Here is an 18,034-nt window from a genome sequence, read left to right as displayed (position 1 = left end):
AATGTCATTTTTTTGTTGGGAGGAAGTATTATGACATTTTTCTTGTTTGATCAGCTGAGTTGCCTACATATTTCTGCATGGAAAACTAAAATAGTATCACAGATATGGCTCCATTCTCTGTGATTTATTCATTGCAAGAAGCTTTTGTTTAGGAATGTTCTTTGAGATGTCTTCTTCAGCCTGGTGTCAGTGGTCATGCTGGCTGGGAATGATGGGAGTTGTAGTCCAGTACTCTGAGACGGCATTGACCCATGAAGAAATTGGTGCTTTGTGTAAGACTCTAGCTTGATACAAAAATCTAATACCAGAAAGAGGTTTTTTTTTAAGGGGGTGGGGCTGATTGCATTTTACCAGTGTGCCTTGTGTTGTACATGCTCTTTCAACAAGCAAAGAAATAATAGATTGAGGAGTAGAAGATTAGGGGAACTTTATGCATCCAGAAGGAAATATGGTACAGGTCCCACTCATTGGGTGACTCCGCATATGCTCTTACATATCCAAGTCACACAGTGCTAGGTAGTAAAGGTAAAGGTTTTTCCTTGACATTATGCCCAGTTGTGTCCAACTCTGGGGGTAGTGCTCATCTCCATTTCTAAACTGAAGAGCCGGTGTTGTCCGCAGACACCTCCAAGGTCATGTGGCCAGCATGACTGCATGGAGCGCCGTTACCTTCCCACTGGAGTGGTACCTATTGATCTACTCACATTTGCATGTTTTTGAACTGCTAGGTTGGCAGAAGCTGGGGCTAACAGTGGGAGCTCATGCCACTTCCCGGATTTGAACCTTCGACCTTTCAGTATCAGTAATAATAGAGTAAAATAATAAATGTCATAATAACAATAATAGAGTAAAATAATGTAAATGTAATAATACTAATAATAAATAGAGTAAAATAAATAATAATAATAATAATAATAAGCCATTAGAACCAATGTCATCAAAGCCAGAATTGAAAAGTTGACGACAGATCCCAAGTGTAGACTCTGCAGGGAAGCAGATGAAACAATAGATCACATCCTCAGCTGCTGCAAGAAGATTGTGCAAACAGACTACAAGCAGAGGTATAACACCAGTGCTCAGATGATTCATTTGAACTTGTGCCACAGATACCATCTGCCTGCGACAAAGAACTGGTGGGATCACAAGCCGGAAAAAGTTACAGAGAATGAACATGTCAAACACCTCTGGAACTTCGGGATTCAAACAGACAGAGTTTTTGAGCACAATACTCCTGACCTCACAATCGTGTTAAAAAACAAAGTATGGATTGTTGATGTTGCAATCCCAGGTGACAGCAGGATTGAAGAGAAACAACTGGAAAAGCTGACATGATATGAGGATTTAATGATCAAACTGCAAAGACTCTGGCACAAACCAGTAAAGGTGGTCCCAGTTGTGATCGGCACACTGGGTGCAGTGCCTAAAGACCTTGGTCTGCACTTAAACACAATCAGCGCTGATAAGATTACTATCTGCCAGCTGCAAAAGGCCACATTACTGGGATCTGCACGCATTATTCGGAGATACATCACACAGTCCTAGACACTTGGGAAGTGTCCAACGTGTGATCCAATAAAACAGCCAGCAGATAATAATAATAATAATAATAATAATAATAATAATAATAATAATAATAATAATAACAACAACAACAACGTCACAAGTACCACCTATCAGTAGTGAAGAACTGGTGGGAACATAAACCTGCAGAGGTAGTGGAAAATGAACATGCAAAAATACTGTGGGACTTTCGAATCCAGACTGACAAAGTTTTAGAACACAATACACCAGACATCACAGTTGTGGAAAAGAAAAAAAGTTTGGATTACTGATGTCGCCATACCAGGTGATAGTCAAATTGACGAAAACAACAGGAAAAACTCAGCCATTATCAGGACCTCAAAATCAAACTGCAAAGGCTCTGGCATAAACCAGTACAGGTAGTCCCTGTTGTAATCGGCATACTGGGTGCCGTGCCAAAAGATCTCAGCCGGCATTTAAAAACAATAGACACTGACAGATTCATGATGTGTCAACTGCAAAAGGCCATCTTACTTGGATCTGCGCGCATCATTCAAAAATACACCACACAGCCTTAAACGCTTGAGAAGTGTTCAACTTGCTGTGTCATACTGGTGTCAGTTTTTTGTGTCAGAATAATAATAATAATAATAATAATAATAATAATAATAATAGAGTAATATAATAAATAATGTTGACTCTGGTATAAGCTTATATTTGACCATATACGGTACTTGGTTTGGCTCGATTGCTGTTGTTCCAGAAGATTATGATGAAGAATTGACATGTGTGGTATATGATTGCGTTTGCTCACTTGTGCTTTAATACATGTACAAAGTCTTTACAATCAGTATAGAACAGTGTCTACCTAGTAGTAAATCTGCTATTTTGCCAGTCTGCTACCATGACAATATTGGCAGTATGGTCCCAGAATGATTTTAACAGTTACGCCTTTCCCTAGGGCATGCTATATTTATTTATATTAGCCGCTTGCCGAGAAAGAGGATATTTTGTGCTCAGCAAAGAGTTTGCAGAACTGTCTGGATCTGAGTTGGTTTATTCCAGAGAGATCTTAATGGTTTTGTGCTTGGATTGTGTGCCTGAAGGCAGCTGAGTCCTCCTCCTCTCTTAAAGTGGCCGTTGTGACTGTCCGGACCCAGGTGGTCATTCCCTTGTAACAGAATGTAATTAAGTGAACAAATAAAGCTTGGCTGGCCTTCGCCAGGCATGCGGTTGGCATTCTTGGGTTGCAGTCATGGAAGTTAGCCAGACGATTGTGAGATGTGTCTATATGGGACCGTCCTTTGGTTGTACTATATCCAAGGTTGTATCTAATTAAGAGCAGATGCAGGGGTTTATAGAAATAATCTGCTTGGTAAATGTCATGCCAGAACTTGGAAAAGCTACCTTTTTGGACAAGAATGGCCAGAATTTCTCTAGCCAGCATGGCTGCTTGCCAAGAAACTAACTTTCCCCATATCTGTCATAGCAGGCACCGAGTAGTTTATTATCCTCACTGTGGAGGGCTGGATGAGGCATAACAATGGGCAAGCAGCACGCAGCTTGTTTATTCATTCCCTCTAAAAATAAAAAAAACATATTTTTTGGCATGCTAATCCCATTGAGTGGTAAATGGTAGAGTCTCACTTATCCTACCTTAGTTCATCCAACATTCTGTATTATCGAATGCAGTCCTGCCTGGATCCACAGCTGTTTCAATACATTGCGATGTTTTGGTGCTAAATTCATAAATACAGTAATTACTACAGAACATTACTGTGTATTGAACTGCTTTTTCTGTTGATTTGTTGTAAAACATTATGTTTTGATGCTTAATTTGTAGAATCGTAACATAATTTGATGTTTAATAGGCTTTTCCTTAATCCCTCCTTATTATCCAACATTTTCGATCCAACATTGTGCCGGCCTACTTATGTTGGATAAGCGAGACTCTTCTGTATCTGTAGAACTCTTCTCCAGAACCAGATTTCAAATTGTTTTGTGTGTGTGTCAGCTTTCTTCATTGACTAGCTTCCTCAACCACAATTCAGTTTACACCCATTTAACTTAAAATTTAGAAATTAAGAGTATGCCACGGATGAGTTGGACTTGGATATACCTTTACCTTGAAGATCTTATCTAATTCTTTCATGGCCACCATTCCAGATGTTTCAACTTCTTCACATGGTCTCTGGGGCCATACTGTTGCATAAGCAGTTGCTGGTGAAAGAGAAAGCACATGGGGCGGTTGTGGTGCTCTGCATGGCTTCCCTCCTTCCCCCATCATATGGTGGGGATGGGACAAGATGTGTTGGTGCCCTGTCCCCATCATATGGGGACATCATATGTGCATTGCCCTTTCCCCCATCATATGGAAAAAAGGAGAGGAAAGGGCAGGTAGCTCCGTCAGAACTACCCGAAAAACATTTTCCTCTCCGTCATGGAGGAGGAAGCGTATTGTGATGCTTCTTTTCCACTTCGGAAGGAATATGGGCCAGGCCAAGCCAGCGTCGTCTGTTGATGCTCAGCAGGCCCAGTCACCAAATAGAAAAATGGGGCAAAGAAAAAAAAAAGCCTCATGTGAAGATATCTTTGGTCTATTGCTGATTTCCTGACTATTTTCTCATCATACAAAAAAATACTTGTATATATTAAAAATCTGTATAACTAGAGTAACAATAGAATTAGAAGCAGTTATGAACATAGCTATTGAAAAGAAAAGAAAAGTGACCAACATTATAGTATATTCAGAAAAACATACTCCAGGACAGTTAGCTATCAAAGGGAATATGTCAGTTTGACCATTCTGGAAGGGAGTTCTGGGGCAGATATGAAGCATTTATGAAAACTGAAATCTCTTCCATGAAGATGTGCTTTTACATGTGTTTCTGTTCTTTGGTGTTTTGCATTCCTTTAGGCCTCTATTATGGAATTAAAGAATACCAATGGGAAAAAATGTTTTTGCCTTAGTTAGCATACCGTCATTCCTTCCATTCCCAAATCGCCGGGGTTCGGTTTGTTTCCTTTGTGTGTGTTTTTTGCCTTAGTTCAGGAAGGAGGGGTGTTAGTGATAACCAGAAGAAATGTATGGCCTTCCTTGAAACACTGGATAATCTTCTCAACAGTTTCCTTTAAAATGATTTTTTTTTAAATGTTCATTTGCTTGAGCATAAAAGTTATGCCTGGCTTGTCATAATACTTCCATGTAGAAAGGGGAAGTTTTTAGTGCCAAAGACTGGAACTAGCACAATTAGTTTTCTGGGCTCCGGATTTCTATAATTCATTATGTGGCGTGGATTGTGTGGGATTGACAATGGGGTAGCGTTTGCTTATGCTTGGAGGAAAAATAACAAATAGTACTTTCTCATAAGAGCTGTTTAATCAAACCCTCCTTTGTGGTATGACTTCATTAAAAATGTTTCCATGCATCTTCAGATATGAGACCTTCAAAAGCAAAATCCAATTTCCACTGATTTACCTTAAAATTAAAAAAAGAGAGAGAAAAGGCTGCCAGCGGTTCAATTATTTTTTATCTCTCCTAGAAACTCTAGAGTTGATTATAATAGTGACAGTTCCAAACAAAGGGAACCTTTCCATAGTGTTGAACTACTATGGAGGTAAATGGCCATATAAAACCTGACCATTGTTTAAAACTCTGTTGTTATCAGTGCTTAATCTGATGCTGATGCTCTGACTTGTAAATGTACTGTCAAAACACTACTCAGTATGTACTCTGCCATGTCCCTAATAAAACTTTTGCAAGGATATTTCCTAGCATATCTTTTGGTTGTTGCTCTTGGAAACGTCAGTCTTGAAAGATCTCTCTGTAGCGACTCCAGATAAATAAAGTGGAATTTATATACATCTAAGAGATTGCTATATGGAACTTTGTACTGCCAGCACTTAAGGGTTGTTGTTATAGACCAGTGGTTTCCAACCTTTTTTTGACCAGGGACCACTTTGACTGGAGATCACTTTGACCAGGGACCACACTCCAACATTAGTACCAGTAGGGTTTTGAATCAGTTTTTGGTCAACTTTAGATTCGCTTTGGTTATTTGGGGTGCTGATTCAGTAAATTGTGTTGGATAGACCACATCAGCTCTAGTTTCTGATACAGAACATGTACCATCCAGTAGTCACCATCTGCTCGCCCACAGAAAACCATATTTAATAATCTAGAGGTGATGTGGTAGTGGTAATCTTTCAGGGTAGTCTCTACATCCCTGTTGCCGTGACACTATAAGAGGCTTTCACGAGACCAGTCGCTCTCATTGTGGCACGGTTTTAAGGCAACGGTGTAGTAATGGTGAGGCCGTGGACTATATCTTTGTTCTTTTGGACCACAGGTTGGGAACCACTGTTATCGATGAAAGCCCTCTTGTTCAGTTTATATATACCATGTTGTACTTTTATGTATTTGTTATTATAAGTTGAACATCCTGTATCTGATATTGTAAAATACTCCAAAATTCAGAAATGTCCAGATGGGTGGTTGAGATAGTGATACTTTTACTTTCTAATGGTTTGCAATATGCTAGTGGTTCTCAACCTCTGGGTCCCCAGATGTTTTGGCTATCAACTCCCAGAAATCCTATCAGCTGGTAAACTGGCCGGGATTTCGGAGAGTTGTAGGCAAAAAACACCTAGAGAACCACTGCTATGCACAAACTTTGTTTCATGCTCAAAATTATTTTTTTAAATATTGTAGAAAAATTACCTTTAAAATATGTGCATAAGGTTCTATATGAAATATCAGTGAATTTTGTGCTGGGTTCCATTTCTATGATATTTCAATTTTACACATGTATAAGTATTAAAAATCTGAAAGAAGTCTAAATTCCTAAAGTTACCTGGTCCCCAGCATTTTGGATAATGCATACTCAACTTGGATTAATGTATTTTCAGATGAATACTTTGAGGAATACATGTTGATGAACATTTTCTTAAATATAGTTAGAAGAAGACATGGCATGAAGGTATCAGAGAAGGTCAAGTAGTGAGACATATGTTTTATTAGAATGGGATATTTACTAACAAGCATGATCAGAGATGTGGGATTCAGACACAACTAGAAGGTATAACATACTAAAGATGTAAACAAAAAAAACCTTTCAAGTTGAAGCAAAAGAAGTACTACCATAGTTCTGAATACTGTCATCCAAGATCTCCAAAAGCAAGATCTACCAAAGAGTGGTATAAAATAGTCTAGAATCATTGTGGGGATGACTGAGAACAATTTAAAGAAAATGTTGTGAATGTTATAATACTTACTTTTACTCATCTGGTGAAAATATATATAATCTGAAATGCTGTTTGGAATGCCATTAGGATTTTCTGTCTACCCTTCAGAAGAAATGCAAAAATCTTGCCCTTGGTTTTTTGTTGTGAGACTTTCTGCAGTTTCTCAAGTCAGGCTGATCCAATTATCTGTGCTTGCTCCTTTCCGAACCACGATTTAATCTAATTTTTGAATTTAATTTAATCAGCTGGCATATAAAGTAGTGCTTTGAAAGGCTTTCAGAGCTTCAGTTGCAGTCAGTACCAGGTGCTAAAGTTTTAATGTGGTGATAAGTTTCTGTCTTCTTGTGCCTCCTTCGTCCTTGTTTTAAGTAAATGCAATATGTGATTTGGGTGTTGAGACTGAACGTGGGGGGAAAGGACAATTTATTCCATCTTAGTTTTCTGTTATCCAGTGCTTTATACTTAATTTCATGCAAATGAGTGGTAGTGGTGGTTTGACCACCACTACTCCAGTAGTTAATTTCATGTACATATATATATTATGGATAGATTATTTCTCCAGTAGTTAATTTCATGTACATATATAGTTGCAGCATTTATTATTTTGGAAACCATGAAAATCCTATAACACTGTGGCAACAAACCTATAGCCAGGATCGAAAAATCAGCGGATGACCCAAAATGCAGACTGTGCAAGGAAGCTAATGAAACCATGGACCATATCCTCAGCTGTTGCAAGAAAATTGCACAGACAGACTACAAAGACACAACTCTGTGGCCCAGATGATTCACTGGAACTTATGTCACAAGTGCCACCTGCCAGCAGTAAAGAATTGGTGGGATCATAAACCCGCAACGGTAGTGGAAAATGAACACGCAAAAATGCTGTGGGACTTTCGAATCCAGACTGACAAAGTTTTGGAACACAACAGATATCACGATTGTGGAAAAGAAAAAAGTCTGGATTATTGATGTCGCCATACCGGGTGACAGCCGCATTGAGGAAAAACAACAGGAAAAACTTGGCCGCTATCAAGACCTCAAAATTGAACTGCAAAGGTTCTGGCATAAACCAGTCCAGGTGGTCCCAGTGGTCATTGGCACTCTGGGTGCGTGCCAAAAGATCTCAGCCGCCATTTGGAAACAATAAACATCAACAAAATCACAATGTGTCAACTGCAAAAGCCACATTACTTGGGTCTGCACGCATCATTCGAAAATACATCACACAGTCCTAGACGCTTGGGAAGTGTTCGACTTTTGATTTATTGATACAAAATCCAGCATATATCCAGCATACTGTGTTTTTGTGTCAGCAAAATAATAAGAATAGTAATAAATGTATTTGTTACCTACCTCTCCTCTTGGCTTGAGGTGGGTTAGCATAATTGAAATATATAAACTTTGCAAAGATTTTATAAATACACAAATCAAATGTATTTCTGTAAACCAAGAATTACTCATTTGTTGGGAGTATATTCTGAATATTGTACTCTGCATCTGTTAGGCATTACGTTTGCATCAGTTTGGGATGAAGATTTTGGAGAGTCAGCTTCCCCCAAAATGGAAACTGTACAAGCTCTGGCCAAAAACAAGATGTTAACATAACAATTCAGAGAAGCCTTTTAAAATAAAGTTCAGCTCTCAGATATTCAAAGTTACTGTGTATGTGGATAATCTTCTCTGCCTTTTGCTCGAATGCAATAGTCATTTTCTGAATTGATATCGGTTTGAAATATCCAGTTACAAAGTGAACTATCAGAAAGTTTGAGTGGATTGCTTTTAATATGAAGAATCACATTAAGAACCATTTAGCTAATGTAAGAGGGAATCCCTAGAAAGATAAGCCATTTAAATATTTGGGCAGTTGGATCCAACAAGACTGAGGATTTCTAATTGAATATTAAGCTGTCTAATGCACTAGGAAGGGAAATAGCAGTTTGCTCAAATCTTAGTTAGCAATGTCAGAGCTTGGAAGTAATGGGTTGTATAGGTAATTAATAACTTATTTGATTCTAGGTTTTTGTTGTTGTATGCCTTCAAGCTGTTTCTGAATTTTGCTGATCTTAATGGGTTCATTGCTGGGTTTTTGGTCAATAGTTGTTCAGGGGGTGGGCTTTGCCTTTGCCTTCCTCTGAGGCTGAGAATGTGTGACTTACCCAAGGCAGGGAATCATGGCTATGCAGGATTTGAATCCTGGTCTTCCAAGATCCTAGTCCAATACCCAAGCCATTATACTATGCTGGATCTCCATGTATGTGTAGCCGTTCATAATTAAAATACAAAATAAATGTAAGAAGGGCAGTAATGGGAGTTTTGGTGGTTAAAAACTTTTCAATTACGTATTATGGGGCCGTGATGGTGCAGTGGGTTAAACTGCTGAGCTGTAGAACTTGCTGACCAGAAGGTCAGTGGTTCCCATCGTTAGCCCCAGCATTTATTAACCTAGCATTCGAAAACATGCAGATGTGAGTAGATCAATTCAGTGGGATGGTAATGGCGCTCCATGCAGTTATGCCAACAACATGACCTTGGAGGTGTCTATGGACAACGCCAGCTCTTCAGCTTAGAAAGGAAGATAAGCACCAACCCCCAGAGTCGGAGTCGACTAGACTTAATGTCAAGGAGAAACCTTTACCTTTACCTTTATTATGCATTCTAGGTATATATTCCTATTAAGTTTTATTATTCAGTTTCAGGGTATCTGTTACTTGACTTCCCGCCTGCAATTAATATTAATTTAATATTGCTTTGATTAGTGTAATAATACTTGAAACTTTCTTTCCAATAGACTTTTTTTCAAAGCTAGAGTTTGGCTCTCGAGCAGACCTACGCCTGTTGCAGCCAGAGATTAAAGGGCTTGCCAAAATATTTTTGTTTTCTAGTGATGTTCTGTATACATAGTAAAAAGTAATAATAATAATAATAGATCACAGGTAAAAATACACATCTATATAGACAATGTGCACATGTAAATATTTATGCTAGGTTTGTTGTTGTCAATCCAGTAGCTGACATTAGTTTCTGAGCAACTTGTTTCAAATGTATTTCTATCATCATTTCCCAACATTTAGCATAATCAGCTGGGTGACCGTTCTAATTGCACGAAGTCATACAAGATGTTAAAATGAGCAGGGTCTCTTCTAATAATGGGGATGTGCCTTTCATGTAGCCATTACGTCCCTATTTCCCAGAACCTAATAAGCCTTGAATGGCAAAACAGTGCATTTTCTCATCAAAAAATAAGACCTGATTACGCCCCCACCTTGTTTGTTTGTCCCGGAGCTTGCTATTGATCTTCCATTTGCTGCTATGAATGGATGTTCCACAGATCTTCCTAATCTTTTAGATGTATAATTGGGTTAGGCAGCCTATTTCCATTTGCCTAGACAAAGGAAATATCCGGTCTATGGAGGAGGATGAGTCTGTGACTAGTTACTTTCTCAGCTTGCTTCAGTGTCTTGTGTATCCTACTATTCATTTATTTATTCCATATCAAAAGCATTGCATAAATTAGTATAAACTGATAAAAATAGCACAAGTGGCTAAATATCTTTTGACCAGAAATGGGCAACAGCGACTGCATTGTCTGTAGCCTCAAACAATTCTTCCTCTGTACATGAGGCAAGGCATAGTGGACAACCATACAGATGTGGCGTTGTCTGTACTGCTCCACAGTAGCACAAGATGGAGGATTCTTTTAGGTAGTGCCATTTTGCCAGGTTGTCTTTTGATCTGCCTACTCCACTTCTCAGTCTGTTCAGGGACTTCCAAGTTGCCCATTCTTGGTTTGCCCCTGGAGGCAGACCCTCATGGGAGGCCATCCAATTGGGATTTCCTGGTTTAGCTGCCCAGATGAGCTAAACCATGAAATCCTAATTGGATGAGGGAACGTTAAGAGGAGTAGCAGTTTTCATGAAGCTTTTCCTTGATTTGACTCTACTGGGAGGAGGCTGATAGCTATGCAGTGGGTGGTTTTCATCGTGTTCAATCTTATTTCTCTCCCAGTTAGCAACAACTTCCTATCATACATCATTGGGAGCAATCTCAGCTAGCTTGTAGAGTTTATCAACAGGTGTAGGTTTAAGACATCCTGTGATTATTCTGCATATTTTGTTCAATGCTATGTTCACCTACTATTATACATACTATAATATATACTATAATACGTACTATTATACATACTATAATAGTATGTTTCCTACTATTGGAAGTATATATTATACAGTGTGATTTCCGGTCTCTGGAACAGAAGCCTATTGTATATTTGATACAATTGATGTTATGGGGGGGGGGGGATGTCAGAAGAAAACGCATTCGAAACATACTGCTGGAGAAGCGTTATCTGGATATTGTGGACAAATAAATGAGTCCTAGTGCATATCAGGTCTGAATCCTCCCCAGAAACCAAGATAACTAAACTAAGACTGTCATATTATGGCCTTATCATGAGAACACATGATAATGGAAAAGACCATAATGCTTGAGAAGGGAGCAGACAGAAGGAAAAGAGGAAGACCACATTGTAAGACTCAATCATGGAAGTCACGACCCTGAATTTGCAAAACATGAGTTGGGCTACTGGTAATAGAATGACCTGCAGATCCCTCTTCGTTACTCAAAGTTGACTTGACAGTAGTTAATACCATCAACTGTATCAAAAATACAGTAGGCAATGGTGTCCAACCTTTGGTCCTCCAGGTATTTTGGACTTCAACTCCCAGAAGTCCTGGCCAACTTGTCCAATGCTCAAGAATTCTGGGAGCTGAAGCCCAAAACTCCTTGAGGACCAAAGGTTGGACACTATCTATCTACGGCATGGATGGGTCCAACTTTGATATTGCCACTATTTGTTGCTTTTCATACCCTGTGTTTGGTGTATGTTTTTTATAATGGTGTGTTTTTATTTATGTATTTGAATAGTTGTTCATTCGTTCAGTTGTTTCCAATTTTTTGTGACCTCATGGACCAGCCTGCCACAGGGAGCTCTGGTGCAGGCTGGTCTATGAGGTCACAGAGTCAGAAATGACCGAACAAATAAATAACAACAGCAAAATTTGATTGTATGTATTTTATATTAATATGTTTTGTCATTGTTGTACCACGCCTCGAGCTGTTAGGAGAGACTGTAAAATATAAATTTATTTATTTATTTATTTATTTATTTATTATTCAATTATCTATCTATATACTACTACTACTACTACTACTACTAATAATAATAATAATAATAGGGTAGTGGAAAATGAACACGCAAAAATACTGTGGGACTTTCAGATCCAGACTGACAATGTTTTGGAACGCAATACACCAGACATCATGATTGTGGAAAAGAAAAAAGTCTGGATTATTGATGTCGCCACACCAGGTGACAGTCGCATTGAGGAAAAACAACAAGAAAAACTCAGCCATTATCAGGACCTCAAAATTGAATTGCAAAGGCTCTGGCATAAACCAGTACAGGTGGTCCCCATGGTAATTGGCACACTGGGTGCCGTGCCAAAAGATCTCAGCAGGCATTTGGAAACAATAAACATTGATAAAATCACGATCTGTGAACTGCAAAAGGCCACCTTACTTGGATCTGCACGCATCATTCGAAAATACATCACACAGTCCTAGACACTTGGGAAGTGTTCGACTTATGATTTTGTGACACGAAATCCAGTGTGTGTGTGTGTGTGTGTGTGTGTGTGTGTATGTATATATATCGTTTGCTGTGACATACTGTTTTTTTGTGCCAGTAAAATAATAATAATAATAATCATCATCATAAAAAAAAACTATTTGTATTTCACCTTATCTCCCCAAGGAGACTCAGGCCAGATTTCAAGATAACAACGGCAAACATTCAATGCCTTCGTAAAACAAATACTGGCATAAAATTCCAGAGAAACCCTACATATGAAAATTACATTAAAACCTAACATGAAATTAAAGCCTAACATCAGTAAATTAAACCTAACATCCACATTAATTTAGAACAGTCAACTAGAGTTCACAAAACAGCGTTGATTGTTTGTGTAGTCAAACGATGGTCATTGAGTTGGCGTGGACTAGAGTCTAAATACAAAATAGTTCTCAACCAAGTCCTGGTAGTAATCTCTCATTATCTTGAAGGTCTCACCTGATTCCTTGATAGCTCCACTCCACAATACAGAACAATTCTGGTCCCAAGCATTTCAAATAAGAAATGCCCTACCTGTATTTGCTGAGAAATACCCTACATTTTGCCGAAACTATGTACTTCTCTGTACTGCTGGTTGAGAACCAATCTTCTAAATGAATCAGTGCTCCAGCAACTTCTTCTCCTGTAAAGGAAGTTAGCTTTAGATCTGATCTTAACCAGATTCCAAACAAATACATGGTGAACTTTCACACAGTTACTTCTCTGCATTCCTCCCTGTACTTTTCCTATTTATACTCACCGCTACATTTTCACCTAAGCCAAACCTTGATGAAGAAGGACCACGTTTTCGATAAGGTTTCTAAAGCTGGGGTGAATATTAACAGTCATAGAACAAAGTGGCTTGGAATTAACTTGAAAAGATTGCAGGCAATTCTGCAGTAATTCTAGTAGTTTAAAAGCATTGCGTTTTCAATTTTTGGTGAGGAATATTGAATAGGGCTCTAGGTATTTTGCAGAGCATTGAGGACAAGGGCAAGCTTAGCTTGGAACTTTGTTTTGCCTGCTTTTATATAAAATATAATTAAACATACATGGACATTCCATTAAGCTTTAAAGAAGAGCTATCCAAATCTGCATGTTATCAAATGAGTAATCTGTGTGTATAAATTTTTTACAGATAGATGGTGCTAATGTGCGTGCGACAAGAAGCAAGTGCTGGATGAACAATAGATATCAGTCATTGTTTTAAAATTGTGGAATTCAATGTTAGATGTACAAAAAAATACTTTTGCAGCTGCTGCAGCCTTACTCTGTTTGATTAATTGATTTTTTGTTTTCATATGCATTTGCATTAGTTTGGCAAAGACGGGTTTTACACAAAGCCTTCTGTAGTACTTGTCAAGAGTGGTTTGAAAGAATTAGGTCCTGTTACATTTTTGTAAAGTGCTGTGGAAAAATCATCCCCTGTTAACGCAATATGCTCTTGGCACAAAGGAGTATATTCTAAACAATAGAATATAGAGTGTATTCCTGTTGCTCTGATTCTTCTAGTGCAGTGTTTCTCAACCTGGGGGTCGGGACCCCTGGGGGGTTTGCGAGGGAGGTGTCAGAGAAGTCGCTAAAGATGATCAGAAAACACAGTATTTTCTGTTGCTCATAAGAGTTCTGTGTGGGAAGTTTAGCCCAATTCTATCATTGGTGGGATTCAGAATGCTCTTTGATTGTAGGTGAACTACAATTCCCAAATGTCAAGGTCTATTTTCTCTCAAACTCCACCAGTGTTTACATTTGGGCATATTGAGCATTCGTGCCAAGTTTGGTCCAGATCCATCATTGTTTGAGTCCACAGTTCTCTTTGGATGTAGGTGAACTATAACTCCAAACTCAAGGTCAGTGTCCACCAAACCCTTCCAATAATAATAATAATAATAATAATAATAATAAAATTTATTTGACCGGTCATATGACCATTTCAAAATACAACACAAATAAAAGACTAGGCAAGAAGGAGCGGACAGCAGCTGACCTGTTAATCCTTCCAGTATTTTCTGATGGACATGGCAGTTCTGTGTGACAAATTTGGTTCAATTCCATCATTGGTGGAGTTCAGAATGCTCTTTGATTGTAGGTGAACTATAAATCCCAGCAACTACAACTTCCAAATGACAAAATCAAGCCTCCCCCCCCCCCCCCAACCCTACCAGGATTCAAATTTGGGCGTATCAGGTATTTGTACCTGAATGAAAATATCAGGTATTTACATTACAATTTGTAACAGCAGCGAAATTGCCGTTATGAAGTAGCAACGAAAATAATTTTATGGAACTGTATTAAGGGGTTACAGCATCAGGGAGGTTGAGAAACACTGTTCTAGTGAAAGAAATCCCCTTTGTTGTGGGGTAAGGATATGAGCAATTGTCAAACCCAAATGCACTTAAGCCTTGTGTTCAGTCAGTCTGATAAAGCTTCGAAGTGTAACTTACATTTTAAACAGATGTAGCTTACTAGTGTATTCAAGCTTGAGACCCCGAGAAGTGGATCAGATTGAAGAAATGTACGTTCAATCTGATAAGCATCTGTAGCCATGAGTGTTTCCTATCAAATTCAGCAGATAGATTGGCTGTAGCTCTTCCTAAAGAAGGGTTATCTGGCCATTGTTCGCATGCCTTGGTAACTTCCAGCTGCTGCGAGACGGCCTGAAAATCAAGACTTGTCCAAGAATGTGTGTGTGTTAGTGAGAGTAAGCCATAGGGATCTCAGAAGTATGCTCTAAAATAGTTGGGCTGGCTTCCAGTTAACTTCTGGCAAAGTATAGTTTAAATGCTTAGCACTAGCAGTGTTTTGGCCCAGCATAACTTTGGAGATTTAGATGACAAGATAGGTCCTCACTCGAAATGAGGCTTTTTGTGATTTTAAGCTAAGTTATGAGATAGGATTGCACTCCCAATTCCCCAAAGACATTTATCAAGCTTTTGTACCAGTTGTATTTGAGAACTTTATAGTTTCAGTGAGCATTATATATTTTTTCACATTTTACTGAGGTTTCAGTGGAAGTGTTTCCATTTGTGATGTGTTGCTCTTATGTTAATGCCATGTGTACTACTGATTATATTTTATTGGTTCTTCTTGGAATACTTGGCTGGCAAATTGCAGTAAAAATTAAGTATTGTGAACTGCACTGGGTGCTGTGTAAGATACTAGACATGCCAAGAATTGAGCAGGAGAGGGAAAGTGGGTAGGAGTGGTGTCGGGTGGGTTGGGTAGCTGTGGTCTTTAAAGACCATCTTAACCTGACCAGAGTACCTATTAGGGAGCTGAATCACATTGGTTGTGGGCACCTGACTCTGATAGACTGGGGAGTCTGTTAGTGTACCGTCCACCCCGCTGCCCAACAGATTATCTGGCTGAGCTCATGAAATTGGTCTAGGAGGTGTTGTTAGAGTCATCAAGACTTTTGCTTCTGGGTGACTTCGGCATACCACTGGAAACCAGTTTGTCAGGTGCAGCTTGGCAGTTCATGGTATTCATGACAAACATTAATGCATCTCAAGGAGGGGAAATTTCCATCCTGTTTAAAAGAAGCAATAGTTAGTCCATGGCTGAAAAAGCCCTCGCTTGATCCCCTGTACCTTAATAATCACAGTGTCTAAACTTCCTTTTTTGGGCAAGATGATTGGCACACACTTCCTTGACCCATTTCAAACTGGCTTCAGAGCAGGATACGGAGTTGAGCCTGCTATGGTCACCTTAGTGGATGATCTCCCTTAACACCAACAGGGGGAGTGTGTCCTTGTTAGTACTTCCAAATCTCTGTGGCTTTTGATACTATTGACCATGATGTAGGCACTGTGTTGCATTGGTTCTGGCCATATCTCCTATACCTTCTTGCCTTGTCTTTTATTCATGTTGTATTTTGAAATGCTCATATGACTGGTCAAATAAATACATATTTAAATTACCTCTCAGGCAGGTCCCAGATGGTGGTGCTTGGGGATGGCTGCTCCTCAAAAAAGGAGCTTCTATATGGCATCCCACAGGACACCATTCTACCCCAGTGCTTGTTAACATTTACATGAAATCGCTGGGAGAGATCATCCATAAGCATGGGTGAGGTGTTATCAGTATGTTGATGACACTGAAATATATTTCTCTGTGCCTTCCAAAACAGCTCTAGCAAAGGATAGTTCATCTACTCTGAATGAATGCCTAAAGGAGGTAATGGGCTGAATGAGGAAAAACAAATTGAAAAAGTATCCAGACAAAATAGGGGGTTTTGCCATCAAAGATCCTAGTCTGGGGATGGTGATGTGTCAACCAGTTCTGGATGGGGTTACACTTCCCCTGAAAGACTCTGTTTGCTGCTTAGGAGTGTTCCTGAATCCGTTTTTCCAAATATCAGCTCAGATAGATGTGACGGTCAAGACTGCTTACTGTCAGCTTCGACTGATACACCAGCTGTACCCCCTTCTTGATTTGGAGGACTTGAAGATGGTAGTGCACACTCTAGTCACCTCAAGATTGGACTTCTGCAATGCATTATATATTGGGATACCTTTGTGCCAAGTTCGGAAACTCCAATTGGTTAAAAATATGGCAGCCAGATTAGTTACAGGAACATCCAAGAGTGAGCATATTACATTTATCCTGAAGTAATTTCACTGGCTGTCAATTAGTTTCTGGCCAAAATATGAAGAGTTGGTTTTGACCTTTAAAGCCCTACATGGTTAGGGTCTAGGTTACTTATAGGATCGCCTTCTCCCGTACAATCTGCCCTGAATACTGAGGTCCTCTGGGAGACATCTGCTCCACCCTGCCAGAACCTGACTGGCAACCACCACTCAAGGGATCTTTTCATTGTCTGCCCTGCAACTATGGAACGACCTGCCAGTAGAGCTCCGACAGATAGATCAGCTGTCGGAATTTCAAGGCACAAATCAAAACCTACCCAAACATTTTAAATCATGAATTTTAAACTCATATCTTGTGTCCACTATAATTTAATCATTATTCTGTGTATTTTAATATATGTATTTTGTGGAAACGCATTTTAATACTTGTATTTATAGAATGTGTTTTAGCTATGTTCTAATCTGCCTCAAGCTATGGGAAGAGGCAAATAAGAAATAAAATTATTATTATTATTATTATTATTATTATTATTATTAACACTTCTTTCTGGAAAAAGACTCTTCCTCTTCTTGGATTCAACTCTGTAGCATTTCATGTCTTCTAAAAGGCAGAACAGTGTGCATGCATTCACTGGGTTTGAATGTCACTGTACCATGACAGTCCTGACTTACTGTGAGCAGTGTGGTGCCTCATCAGAGAATCATGAAACAAACCTCAAAACATTGGTTCATAGATTGTTGTTATGTTGTGAAAACCAATCTGGAGCTGGCATTTGACTCAGCCTTCCAAAACCCCCAGAAAAGCCTTTATAGTCGATTATGAGTTATTTCTCTGGCCTGTTGGGCTTTCTTTATAGTTCCTTCTAAAACACACCCAAAACCACTGAGAATACAGTTTAAAGAAACGAATTGCCAGTGGGGAGGAAAAGGAATGACAAGCTACTCCATGTGGACAGTGTAAGAGCATCAGAGCTTGTGGATGCTGTCTGTTTCTCTGCCAGAAACCTTCATG

The 18,034-nt window shown here is 39.1% G+C and overlaps 1 protein-coding gene across 2 annotated transcripts in view; it reads left to right on the top strand.

The window, feature by feature from the left end:
* Positions 1–18,034, top strand: part of CDK14 (cyclin dependent kinase 14) — a 266,140-nt gene that overhangs the window by 28,665 nt on the left and 219,441 nt on the right. The window lies entirely within an intron of this gene.

This window comes from Anolis sagrei, chromosome 6 (assembly GCF_037176765.1).
Source record: "Anolis sagrei isolate rAnoSag1 chromosome 6, rAnoSag1.mat, whole genome shotgun sequence".
In the NCBI taxonomy this organism is placed as follows: Eukaryota; Metazoa; Chordata; class Lepidosauria; order Squamata; family Dactyloidae; genus Anolis; species Anolis sagrei.
Note: the sequence above shows the minus strand (reverse complement) of the source record. Positions and strands in the feature narration are given on the sequence as shown.